The sequence below is a fragment of the Schistocerca serialis genome, chromosome 1 (assembly GCF_023864345.2).
Source record: "Schistocerca serialis cubense isolate TAMUIC-IGC-003099 chromosome 1, iqSchSeri2.2, whole genome shotgun sequence".
Classification (NCBI taxonomy): Eukaryota; Metazoa; Arthropoda; class Insecta; order Orthoptera; family Acrididae; genus Schistocerca; species Schistocerca serialis.
The window spans coordinates 722,767,772-722,781,087 of NC_064638.1; the positions used below are offsets into that span (position 1 = coordinate 722,767,772).

At 40.0% G+C, this 13,316-nt stretch overlaps 1 protein-coding gene across 5 annotated transcripts in view; it reads left to right on the forward strand.

Annotated features, from left to right (window-relative positions):
- The window catches only part of LOC126481487 (ran-binding protein 3), a 312,296-nt gene that overhangs the window by 195,958 nt on the left and 103,022 nt on the right, over positions 1–13,316 (forward strand). For all 5 annotated transcript variants that reach the window (XM_050105271.1, XM_050105280.1, XM_050105287.1 and 2 more), the window contains one exon: positions 11,942–12,015. The gene's annotated coding sequence lies outside the window, so the exon portion shown is untranslated. The remainder of the gene's footprint in view (positions 1–11,941; positions 12,016–13,316) is intronic.

The following is a 13,316-nucleotide window of genomic DNA, read 5'->3' on the forward strand; positions in this document are numbered from 1 at the left end:
CTTTCGCTGAATGTGAGTAGTGGTTGGCAGCCTACGCGCCGTTCACATGTGATGAGACACTGACGGTGCGGACGGGAGCAGGAGCCTGAGCGCCGGCGACTGCACTCGGCCGTGTAATAGCCGTGCCGCGCGGCTGCGATGATTGATGAATGCCACGAGCCGTTAGCGGCGCTGCCCGCCCTCATCCGTCTTGATTACCGGCACGCCTCGCGCCCTCCTGCTTGTCCACTCGCCGCAGCCGCGTGCACCTCCGTTATCTCTTAGCGACTCCTCCAGCGTGCCAAACCCGTCAGTGTTTCGGGCCTTCCCTAAGCTGTGCGGCGCTGATAAAACATTTTGCTTCAGCTGCGCCACGGTAATGGAATGGACAGTTTGGCATTCGAGTTCACAACGGCCCTCATTATTGAACTTACTCGGGTCCCGTTTTAAGTAAAATGCAACAGTTGAGTTTCCTTTGCCTTTTTGCAACAATAATTCTGTTCAGTCCTTGATTATAGTGCATAAAATGTTCATTTTCTCATGATGTCTTTTTTTATTATTTTTTTGAAAAAGAGTATGTACAGAAAAATTGTTTCAAAATAGTGCGGCTAGTTTGGCGTCGCCATAAACTGTAAATCATCGTCTTAGATGCAGGCAACGTGCACGTTGGCCTTATAGCACTGCACTTCCATTAACTTCTAACTCGGCGTTCGCCACATTTCGTAGCCAAGAGTACAGCCGCCATTGCTTTTGGGAGGATAATACTTCCTACACACGTTACGTCATTTTGACGTCACATACTTTATCGAAGACAGAAAGAGCTGCCTATCGACTTTCCTGTTCATTTGGTTAACAGCAAGTGAGGCGAATCTGAAACTCAAAACACTAACGATCATCTAAAGTAGAGAGAACTGCAGGTTATGCTCTTTCTTCACTGCGGGCAACGTTAACCTCGATGCTACGTTGTTTACAAATGTGTAAAGTTCTGTATTCATGTGGACTGGGCAGCGAATAACGGAGAGATTAAAGTGTTTGCTAGAATAAATTCCGAAACTTGCTGAAAAAGTTGTACCAATATATTTTTCCTAATATGCCTTCATCAACCCCGAAAACTAAGCGACTTGCTGATTTAAAAGCAAAAGGACAATAGTCGCTGCGCCAAGGCACATCGAATGCTCCGATTAGCTGTTCATTTGTGTGCACGTAAAGTACTGATGCCCAGACAATTCCTTCTGATAATTCACTCTTCTGATTCCTCGCACCACTTTTCCTTGACCGAGAGGCTGCCACCGAATCTCATCCGGTGAATGAATGTGCTAACCAAAGATTCCAGATGATGGTGGTCGTCCATCCCCCCCCCCCCTTCATTACGCCTCATTTTAATCACCTACGATGTTCTAAAGTTTATCTGAGTTTATTGTATGGAGATAGAAAAATGCCACACATTGAAACGTTCGTTGCCGGAGTTACGTGTTTCGTTACTGTTGCTATATTTCCTATGTTTGCTATAATGGCTTTCAGTTCAGTGTGCCTTACAACCATTGCAGACGAATACTAAAAAGTTATTTGCTGTAGCTAAACTCTGAAAAATAAAAATGATTCGAGAATGAATGTTGACTCTGAAGTGGAGTTTGCCAAAGTTTAACACTTCATGGCTGATTAAAATCGTGTGCCGGACTGCAACTCTTGGCCTCACTTCTTTTCGCGAGCAAGTGCTCTGTCGACTGAGCTGTGCTGTCCAAGTACGCTTCACAACCTGCCCTCCCAGTTTTACTCCCGCCAGTACCTCTTCACTACTGTACTAATTGATTCAGTCCCCCCCCCCCCCCCACTATCACAGAATCTAAAGTTATGTATCTGAGGTATGTTTACCGACCCAAACGTAACAACCCCCCCCCCTCCCAAAAAAAAGTGTATTCTTGAACAGTTCCGTAACAAAGGCAGGTCTAATATGAGGCAAATACTACGATGATAATTGCGAATCTGACCGTAGCAGCCCTGGCGTCTATCAACATGATGTAGAGAAACGCTGAAATAAAACCACACTTAACACGTGCACAGTAATATGAGTAATTCCATACCACTCACCCATTACACAATAGAAATATTTATGAAACAATTGCGTGAGTCCTGCATGTTGCTAGTTCTGGTATCTAAATGCCTGTGTTAAAAAGAACATCACTCAACCCTTGTGCAATGCTGCGGGTTAAATGTTAGTTTTAATAACGAGCATGTATCCATTATGAAGTGGCAGTGAAATGTGGGGCTGGAGTAATGGCTCTGGCTAATGGCGTAGCAACATTCAACTTAAAATCATGCGTAATTTTTTTCGTAAGTGAAAGGAGTTTCCTGTGTTACCCTTGTAGCGACATGACTGGGCCCGCTCTATATTCGTTCTCCATGCGTCAAGTTTAATTAACGCAATCCCACTGCATTGTATCAGCAGTCAACCAGAGTATTAGACCGACCACTTCAGTGTCTGGGAACAGCATCGCTTGGATGTCAGACAAGTACGGCATGCCTGGTAACAGCAAACTGAGTCCGTACTTAATTATTGTTCTGCGAGGCTCTTTACTTGACTGTTCCGACGAGCGCATTCAGATCATACGTATTCCTTTCTCCCATTCGACATATTTCTTACTCGATTTTCTTACTACAGTCACAAACTATTTATAACAAATTTTAGGTGCTTTTACAATGTGATGGAATACAGCGCTTTTTATTAAATTATGCTGTGCTACAAACGTTTTCATAAAGTTGCGGAATGAATTGTCGTCGGCATACTACGTTTTCACATTATACTTTCACATGTTACTGATGTTCCCGGCTAAGTGAAACCCACCGAAAACACATATTCTTATTTCTGAATCACAGTTTGCGTTATTTTCTGTTGTGGCCGTGGTTGTTTCAAAAATATTCTGTTTCTTGAGTTTGAATGAAGTCATTGCACGGATTACTTACTAGATTCCACCTTGACACATTTCTAAACAACAGTCAAGATGTGAGGAAGGAAAATTCATCTCCATCCCTCTGTTATCCTCACTCTTTGATATAGAAAGGAAAGCAACAAAAGTCTAAGGAACTTAGGATACTCGTGTACTGAGGTTGTACTGCTCAAGCACATCCTGATCTATCATGTTTTTTATTTAATCGGTCTTAATTTTGATAAATCCTCGTAACATGTATGAAACGAAAGATATTGGTATCACCTCACGGTAGATGAAGCCAACCAGTATTCTGAAAAGAAAAGTGGATTATGGTGACGTTATTTAACCAGTTAAAGAATTATTCTACTTTCAGCACAAGAAACAACTAAGAGATGGACGCCGAAAGAAAGAAACGAAAGAAAGAGAGGAAAATAAGTTACCCTCATTCGAATTCCTTGTACTTTCATCCTGGGGTACATTATTCTTTGTCCCAAAATTATTCTGGTCAATGGGCAGGACTGTTACTCCATTTACTGATCTCAATTGCGTATTTACAGTTTTGCTCCAGTAACTCTCCTTTCTTCACCCATCCTCTGACGGATTCCTTACCTTACTTTGAAGCATAGGTAGATCTGCAAACAGTTGGATATTGAGGGGCAACTAATACAGCTAAACAGCATAAAGCGCAAGTCTCATGTGTGTGGGGACTTCGGGTCAAGCCCCATATGTGGATGCCGATTCAAATTTCACACAGTTTCATTAATTTAATATGCCCAAAGCCATGGTGTACAAACGACAATGAGAAACCATGCAGAAATTTTCGTTGTGAAACGGCGCCACTGTATTTGTACTTAGTTGTAGACTTAGGTTTGGAAGACTATTACAATGTCTTGCCGTTCTCCAGATGAACTTATACTTCTCTAATAACATAAATATAGATGTGACAAATGATGTGTGATAACTATTACATGGTTCGATTCTGGAAACTTGTATAATTCACATTTAAGATATGACTGTAGCAAGATATTAATCTGGATAACTCTTGTTTTAGATTCTCCCCCCCCCCCCCTCCCCAGGTTTGAATGCCTGTAATATCTCTTCGACTTTTGGAGATATAGTGGGGAAACATGAAAACATCTGCATTTTGTTTCTCACTTACAATCACTAAACGGTAGCTAATTTTGTTTTCGTATTTCATACATAAATGAAATAATTACTGTTAAGATAGCAATAACTGTAGGTGTTTTGCTGAACGCAAGTTCAAGGTTGACAACAAAGTCAATATGCAACGCTGAAAAATTGTGGCCGTTTCCTTCGAACTTTACTAACTCTTATGGCAGCGACGAAAAAAGGCATCTTTTTGAATGTGACACACAGCTAGTTACATCTGTAGCAGGAACGAATTAGTATTCGGCGCAGCAGTTTCACTGGTGCATTAATTTCCATCCTGTGTCAGCATGCCAGCGAACAAAGAAACCGCCATCTGGAACGGGTTAGTGGCTGGGACTGGATGGCGCTAACTGCCACTCCAGAGTTGGCGGCAGCAGTTCCGGCAGCTATCGCCTCATTTTTCTCGCGGAGTGGGAGCTGCTTCTGCGTTCGACACCGAAAGGTCCTTCAACTCTCGTCTGCATTATCTCTACGTTGGCCACACCCGAGAGGATACATTTGCATCTGCTTGGCAATTGTTGGTTGAACGGAGACCTCTCGCTATGTTGCGCAGGTGTAGAAGTTAAACGTGCAGTAATATCACAGTCAGTTGAAATCAGAAGCTATCAGAGGCGATGGATTGTAGAACGCTAAAATACAGGATTTGAAAAATATTCTTGGTGTTGCCAGGAGAGAAGGGATAAGAAAGACCTGCGGAGTGGAGCCTGTGTCAAAGGACAATGAGAAGCTGAGAAGCGATGCAGAAACTTCTGTTGTGAAATGGCGCCACCATAAGTGTGTTTAGTTGTAGAGTTAGGTTGCAGGTCAAAACAAGAGAGAAAGCAATCTCTCTCTCTCTCTCTCTCTCTCTCTCTCTCTCTCTCTCTCTCTCTCTGGACACTTCTTGGAATTTCCGATCTGGAAATTTGAAAAACAAGGCATCGTAAGATGCGCGATGTCCTCTCTGTAGCGTATTCCACAGGAGACACACTAACACTTACACGATGCTCTCACACTGACCAACCAAACCAGCGACTAATCGCGGAAGCCTGATTTAAATCTTCTCTATCTGATCCTTTGATTCAAACTAATAAAGGGTTGTTCACTGTCGAACGGTACTCTGCAATCGGTCAAATAAGGTTTTTTTTTTTTTGTAATTTTCATCTTGAATGATCCTCCAAACTTGCGTTTATCTGGATGTCGCAGTAACACGCAGCATTTTAAAGGCTTGTAGCTTTCTATGGATTGACTTGGTCAGCCCACTGCCTTTACATTATACTCGAGAAAATTCTTATCGCGTGTTTACCTCACTGGCCACGGGAACAGCTGTGGAATCCGCCATACTACTTCTTCGCTTATTGAAACACCAGTCGCACAACATATCTTACCTAAGGTAAATGCTGGTTCATTGATATAAGAGGAATACTCTCATCAAAATATTTTAGTTGGAACACGAAAGAAGATTTTCGTGTTAAGGGTGAAAATGGTTGTTCGTTGAAGAAGAACATTATAGCACATTCTGCGTAGACAAGACAGTGTAGTAAGAAGAGACTTAAAAAAATACGCAAACGCTGTCATATTGTGACTGGCGCGAAACGCAGTTGAATTAATTTATTGAATTTGCAAAAGCCCGATCGCCAATTGATTTCGCAGCGTCAGATAATTGATTATCCATTTGCGGTATTAGAAGTGCAGCTTCTTCTCTGAAGTTCCTACATTTTGCTGCTCCATATTGATGTCATAAGTATATTGATTATGGCATTATTTTAGCAGGATACTGTTTGTAGAGTAGTTAACGTCAGAACATTATTTCAGGAGCCATCAGAGAGATTATTATGTACTAGGGTCTACGAATGAATTTTGAGAACTGCGTGGTTGCTTCTAATACAAGATAATTGCAGGCGTAACGTAGCGGCTAGGATACGTTCCTGACATGCAGAACATTGTGGATTCGAATCCGAACAGGTATTTTACGTCTTTATCAAAATGACTTTCATCACTATTTGTGTTCAGTTGATGAGTGTCAATGTGTTTTTTTTATTTATAACCTTTTGACACGTCATTTTAAACATTGTATTAACGATTACATTAGCTCTCACTTTTCTTTTTGTCATGCGTTTCTCATTTGGAATCCTTGTGCTTGTGATTTATTTTTATTTAGCTGTCATAATGGTTCAAATGGCTCTGAGCACTATGGGACTCAACTGCTGTGGTCATAAGTCCCCTAGAACTTAGAACTACTTAAACCTAACTAACCTAAGGACAGCACACAACACCCAGCCATCACGAGGCAGAGAAAATCTCTGACCCCGCCGGGAATCGAACCCGGGAACCCGGGCGTGGGAAGCGAGAACGCTACCGCACGACCACGAGATGCGGGCAGCTGTCATAATATTTAAGTGTTTAAAACGCTGATCAATCAGTTAAAAAAACAAAAGACAGATTAATTTATTTTTGTTGGTTGTGCAGTGGGATCAAAAATGTATTGTTACAAGATGTATTTTTTTTTTAATGATGATCGTTCTACAAACATTTAAAACGTAAATTCTTGTTGCCCTATGCACAAAATAATGGAAATGGAGATTTAAACGAAAACGAATTTCAAGTAAAATGAAGAATAGGGATAATGGATGCGAAAATATGGACGAAATTATAAAATGGTAAAATGGAAAAAGTAAAATCCAGGTTAGTACATAAAAATAATTTAAATCACGTCAGCAGTGATTTCAAATGCCGGTTAAGAATGGGACGTCCGATACATTTGATATCGTCTCACCCCGGCAGGCGATATAGGGCAAGCGATATAGGAGTCTATTGTTCAACCACGTGCATCGGTATGTTCACGTAAAGCACCGCACAGGTGACCTGCTACGCAATTCATCGCTAGATCACTTCCGAACTGGATCAGACGAACATTCACGGACCGTCTGATTTCAATCCTACTGAGTACATCTACATCTACATTTATACTCCGCAAGCCACCCAACGGTGTGTGGCGGAGGGCACTTTACGTGCCACTGTCATTACCTCCCTTTCCTGTTCCAGTCGCGTATGGTTCGCGGGAAGAACGACTGTCTGAAAGCCTCCGTGCGCGCTCTAATCTCTCTAATTTTACATTCGTGATCTCCTCGGGAGGTATAAGTAGGGGGAAGCAATATATTCGATACCTCATCCAGAAACGCACTCTCTCGAAACCGGGCGAGCAAGCTACACCGCGATGCAGAGCGCCTCTCTTGCAGAGTCTGCCACTTGAGTTTGTTAAACATCTCCGTAACGCTATCACGGTTACCAAATAACCCTGTGACGAAACGCGCCGCTCTTCTTTGGATCTTATCTATCTCCTCCGTCAACCCGATCTGGTACGGATCCCACACTGATGAGCAATACTCAAGTATAGGTCGAACGAGTGTTTTGTAAGCCACCTCCTTTGTTGATGGACTACATTTTCTAAGGACTCTCCAAATGAATCTCAACCTGGTACCCGCCTAACCAACAATTAATTTTATATGATCATTCCACTTCAAATCGTTCCGCACGCATACTCCCAGATATTTTACAGAAGTAACTGCTACCAGTGTTTGTTCCGCTGTCATATAATCATACAATAAAGGATCCTTCTTTCTATGTATTCGCAATACATTACATTTGTCTATGTTAAGGGTCAGTTGCCACTCCCTGCACCAAGTGCCTATCCGCTGCAGATCTTCCTGCATTTCGCTACTATTTTCTAATGCTGCAACTTCTCTGTATACTACAGCATCATCCGCGAAAATCCGCATGGAACTTCCGACACTATCTACTAGGTCATTTATATATATTGTGAAAAGCGATGGTCCCATAACACTCCCCTGTGGCACGTCAGAGGTTACTTTAACGTCTGGGACGTCTTTGAGCGAGATGTGACAGGAGATAATGGGAACTACTAAAAAAGCTAATACGATGTTTAAATGACGCGACAAAGGATTGTAAACAAAACAATTACATTTAAATTAATTGGAGAAATAGTGATCAGTCATTCTGCTAAACATTTGAAAATATAAAATGTCAAAGTACGTGGTAGGATTCGACCCGCAAACTTCTGCACGTCAAAAATGTGTCCTATCCAGTAAGCTGTGCCGCCTTGTCTACATAGTATTGTTATTTCTAAGGACCCAGACCGTCATGCGAAATTCCGAAATTTTTTCGTCGATAGCTCGCGAATGAGGGTCCATCAGGGTGAATGGCTCCAGGGTATGATACCTGGGAGCCTAACCTGCACCAACGTATGTATGATTTCCGAAAATCGATCCCACCCCTGAGGACATCTCCTTGTCAGTGTTTTCAGACTACGCAGATTTCATTTGCTCGCAAAACAGGGATATAGTCACCTGTGACGCTGAACCCTTGCTTTTACATGAAAATTAATGATACGATGCGTGAACCAAGCAGACGACGTAATGAATTGACAATATTTTATTTCTACAAAGTTAGTGTATGAATTCCGAACATGCTTTCTTAGTTCTTCACGATACAAATTGTTTGAAATCACACATCGTTCTGTTTTTCATCCATTGACACACAGGGTGTTTTTTTTCCACTGCACAAGAATTGTTTGAGGGATGGAGTTAGGAAAGTTATGGTGTCAGCTACTGACTTTGTCTTAGGTGGAAACGCTTTCGCAGTAGGAGGCATATTTCGTGACTGTAGTTGTGTCGTTGTTCGCTATTTTAGGCTCTAAATTAATCTCGCTGTTGCGTTTGTGTTAACTACAATACAACACTGAATCAAAGCTCACAGTTCTAATGGACTTAAAGTAGTTATCGTGCCGTGGTTAGCCATTGCACAAATTTCAAAATTAACAACAAATTACCATACCTAAATAATTACCGAGGGAGGCATGGCCGGAATTTTAACAGATTTGTCCAGTAACAAATGTCAGATCGCCTCAATGAACAATTTTTACGTAGAGGGTTTGGAAATGATGGTATGCATATATAAATAAAATAGTAGCACCATATTGACCAACAAGGATACTTTCCAACCACTGTTACTATTCTTGGTTTCTTATTTCCTGCGTTTCTAAGTACTTTCTATCGTGTCCCTACCCTTTTAGCGTCTCTGTATATTTTCGTTTTATGCACCCTCTTAACTTTTAAGACGAAGTATTTCTCTGTGTAACTTCTGATTCTTCTTTTTTATATTGGAATCTATTTCATTGTCATGAAATAAGCTAATTTGGTTCTTCTTTCCAAAAATACTGGAATATTTCCTCGCCATTACTTCAGCTATTTTCTGTATATTTTTGTAGATTTCATCGTTACTTCTGACACTCCAATCATCTGTTGCTTGTATTGCACCCATTGTTTTTCTAATAATCCGTCTTTCAGGCACCGCTATCCTATCTAGCCTGTCGTTCGACGTTCGGATGCATATGAACGTTCTGGTCGTACAGTTGCGTTGTAGTTTTTTCGTTTGGCTTTTTTAGGTACTACGTTGTAGCCTCTGTGTTGAGGATAAATGTTGTCAGTAGAAACTAATAAAAATAAACAACATCTTTACGAAATATTTATTTTGTCGGTAGTAGCTTAAATAAATGGTCTTAAAGGTGTGTGTGTGTGTGTGTGTGTGTGTGTGTGTGTGTGTGTGTGTGTGTAACTCAGTTTGTTCAAAATTATAAACATTGACCAGAACTTACCTTCATTTCGATGTTTTGCTGCAGATCACTCCTCCTGTAAATTTCTGAAGACGTACCAGAGACTACGAAGGTTATCAGAAGACGTGAAAAGTCAGCTACTGTTTCAGGTTTACAGTTTGTTACGTCACACATTGCTGCTCAAGATCTTACATAGTACTGGCACCCCCCGCCCACGATTTCTCGTGGGCTTTATGTTCTTCCTAACAATTAATGTGTTGTTGCGTGTAATAAATTCGCTAATTTCAATTACAGAAATTGTTGATCAGTGCAAAAAAAGTATCATCTGGTCGGTGCAATTGAAATGCGTGGCATAAGATACAAAGACAAATTACAGATCTCTTATTCTCATGGAAAAATAAGTGGAATGATGCGAATAAACAATGATAATTACATTTTTGGAAATTATACCGAAACTAGATTATCCCAAATATTCCTACCATGTTTCCTGTTTGAAATTTAATTACAGTCAATCAGTGTAGATCGTGCCAGAAATAATTCAGTTAAGAAGTAGAAACAAACAGCGTTAATTCAGTATTGCTGGGTTACTTCGAAATATTAAGATATTTGTATAGATATCGCATTGTCAACTTGAATCACTATCGCCAGTAGCTCTCTTCACAACCAATGCTATTAAAACGTAATTACGAGCCTAAGGGCTTGTAAGAAGTTGGAAATACAACTGAGATACTAACGAGAAACCACTGCGGTAATAAAATTGTTGCTTGTAGTACAAAATAGTGGAAGTAGGTGGAGTAGCAGTCATTTGAAACAAGAGCATTAAGTGGTACAGAGGTACCCTGACTGGTAAAAAGTTACCCTGATTGACTGTACATTATTTTTGAGTGAAAACAGAATTTCAGTATATAACACAGCAACCTAAATGAACACTTTTATATTGTTAATCTGTTTTCGTTTTATGAATTCAATAAATATGAGGTAATTTATGTTATATTAACCACTAGCTAGTAAGCGGACAGTATGCTAAACAGAGTTGTTACAGGTTTCAAACATTATAATTACTCGATTGTTCGAAAATGAAAAACCCTAATTGCAGTTAAATGATTTGACAATACATGTTCCTGCCAATGGATGGATGTAATATTAGCGGTTACTTTGACATGGAATTGTTGAAAATTATATTACAGAGCTCAGAAGCAAAGTTACTTACTAGGGTCCTACCTAGTGACATAAAAGTTAATCAAACAATCCAAATAATCTTTGAAATCGTATGGAAAATGAGCTGTTACATTTCAGTACGCATTTGTTGTTCGTAGATTTTTTTCTGCCAAACCGTATCCTCTTTCAGTTTTATTAACTTTTACATTCATTGCAAATTTTTCTAGTTTCTGCAAGGTATTTAAATATACTAACTCCTTCTATTTTTCCTATTTGTATTACTATAAATTGTTGTGCATGGTTTTTTTTTCAGAAGATTTGAGTAACTGCTTCCAGCAGATTTTCTGCAAGTATTACAGAATCTTTTCCAAAACACAAGCAATTTACTTCATGCTATTTGTTTTCCTTCTCAGAATTATTGCTTCATTATTGTTGTACGTACAGAATTTTTTTCTGAACTGTAGTTACGCAGGAAGGGTTATGAACCGCCACCTAGTCTAATGCCTGGTTTTATTTCAAATGGCTGAGATACTCCTCCCCTATACTTAACGGAAGATGCCATATTTGCTAGAGTTTCACAAATTAGGTTTGTGAATTTTGCTATAACATCCAATTCTGAAATGATTTTATCTATTGTGTCCCTGTGTACCAAATCTTTCTTGAAATCAGTATCTGATACAATTGCAGTTTTTCTGGTTAACATGCTGTTATGAATTAATCGTTTCAAGTTAAAAATGTGTTCCATGTACGATCTCCCCTTTCGGAAACCACCCTGATATTTTCCCAGTTGTTCGCTCCAATTCTTTTTTTGCTACTGCTTTTGGTGCATCCCGAGTATGTCCAGGTTATAATTCGTTGTTAGTGTTAACATGCACATAAACATTCTGGTCAGAAAACCATTGTTGTTGTTGTAGTTGTTGCCAATACTGAGGTTTAATTTCTAGCTTTGCAGTTATTGCACGGAACTTTCTCATTATTTGGGTGCGTCGCAGTTCCGCAGTCCTTGCGCAAAACTTGTACTAGTTATAGAACGAAACAGACCGCTTAATGGTTGTGGTGTTGGTGTTTGTTTCAGCCATGTTGATGTTTGTTTCAGCCATCTGGGTTACCATAGTGCTAAGGGTACATTGGCACAGACTGCAGCGCAGTGTCATCGTCATTCCTCTTGTGGTAAGTACATACTGCTTCATAAATATTTTCAACGACAATACCAGTGTATAGCAAGAAACATCTTCTACGCGATATTGATATTCACTATTCCTTTCACTCGACACATGAGTGCAGGTATTTTATGTTCCCTTTCTTTCAGCACTTCAAACGAACTCTTGTCGTAAGATAGTTCTCGCAAGAATACGTCTAAAAGCTGTGAAATTTGTCACCATATTATTTTATTTAATGCGACGCAGATACTGGGGAACATATGAAAATCTTCATCAGCACCACTTATTTTTAAACTGACATCAAGAATGTTTCGAAGCTGACCCGACCCCGTACGTGGGATTCTAGTACATTCTGTATGTTTCGAAGTTGACCCGATCCCGTCCGTGGGATTCTAATACATACTGTATATGTATGAACATAGCGCGTAATTCTTTACGAATTAAAGAGTTTGCTGTTTAGGTTATGAAATGAAGCTTATTTTCGTGTCGGGAGTAATTCATATATAATCTGAGCCAGTGATGGGATATCTACTACGGCCAACGTTGCTGAAATCCATCGTTGTAGTATTCAACAGAAAGTGAAGTGTCTGCAGCTGTTAAAATTGTGCATCATAATTTTGAAATACACGTACGTATTTGTAAAACTACATTATTTATATCATCGACGGAACTTCAGATGACAGTGGATTCGAGAATGACTGGCACAATCTTTCAACAAGAGTAGTAAGTGTGTCACCTGTTGTTACAATAGAGCCGTAGATGGCGCTACTGCTTACTGACAGTATAGTTATATTAAAATTTGACATTGATATTCCTAAAACAATGAGATTTCAGAAAATGACAAAGCAGTCTGTTTGCAGTAAGCGTAAAAAAAGAACATAGTTTACAATTGTTGTGTAGAATTTCGTCGTGATCATTTTTCCAGCAGTGAATTTAAGAAAGGTCGATCGTTAATCGACTGCTTAAAAGAACTATAAATAGCGCTGTGCGCGACATAATTAAGAGGGCACGTGGAGTTCCATTAGGCACAGACGTCCTTAGGCGTGTCGAAGACTTCAGTACGTTCAGTTTTGAACGAAAATTTAGTTGTGGAAAAGATCTCCGATGTAATCCTCAAAATTTGACCGAAACTTAAAACCAAACTCGTGTCAGTGCTAAATCAGTACACAACATCGTAACAAGAGATAAAATTTGGATATATTTGCGCGAGCTGCGAAATATCCCTTACATACCAAAACAGTACGAGTGACACTCTTGTTCTCACAGCACGTGAAGGAAAAGTGATGGCGTTTTTCTTTGGTTACATTGGAT